Source organism: Heterodontus francisci, chromosome 28, assembly GCF_036365525.1.
Source record: "Heterodontus francisci isolate sHetFra1 chromosome 28, sHetFra1.hap1, whole genome shotgun sequence".
Lineage (NCBI taxonomy): Eukaryota > Metazoa > Chordata > Chondrichthyes > Heterodontiformes > Heterodontidae > Heterodontus > Heterodontus francisci.
The window spans coordinates 7560421-7561220 of NC_090398.1; positions in this window are offsets into that span (position 1 = coordinate 7560421).

The following is an 800-nucleotide window of genomic DNA, read 5'->3' on the forward strand; positions in this document are numbered from 1 at the left end:
TTGAAAGCCTGGGGTTAAAGGAACAGCCCCAGGAGGGAGTCCCATTTGCCACTTGCTCCTTCCAGCCCTGTCTGTGAGGTTTGCTGGTGTTTTGGGCAATGCTAGGAAGCTTACAGTTAAATAAGATGCACGGTGCCCATTTTAATTCATTTTACTGTAGGTCTAAGGTTAGCTTTCTCTCTGTCTCCACATTCTTTCCCTGTTTCTCTATCTCCCCCCATGCTTTCTCTTCTCTGTCTCTGCTTCACACTCTCCTTCTCCAACCAGCTACTTGTTCCCAGTTTAAAGAGGGCGTTTCGCCCTTTCTGGGGACTGAAATCTGGCTGTTATCACATTGTAGCTTGTGGGATCTTGCTGTGCATCTAGTTCCCTGCAGCAATTCCTACATGACAACAATGAGGACACTTTAAAATTCAGCTTTCTGAGGGTGTGAGTGTGGATTTCTGTGTTTTTACAAGAATTTTACAACAGTTACAAGAGCTGAACGTGAAGCTGTATAAAGACTTGTTTTACGTTTAAAGGTGGAGTTGAGCATTTTCGGAGGACTGTGATGGGATATCTGGCTATGATCACATTGTGGGATCCTGCTGTGCATACATTCCCTGCATCAATTCCTACATTGCAACACTGAGGCAGAAACAGATGGAGAGAAAAAGAGGGAATGAGAGAAACAGCTGGAGGTGGCAGGTTAGAGAGAGAGAGAGAGAGACAGGCAGAGTGTGGGCGATGGAGGGAAGGCAGAGAAAGATGGAGAAAGACAGAGAGAGACAGAGAAAGGAATCCACAAGCAAAACCGTGGT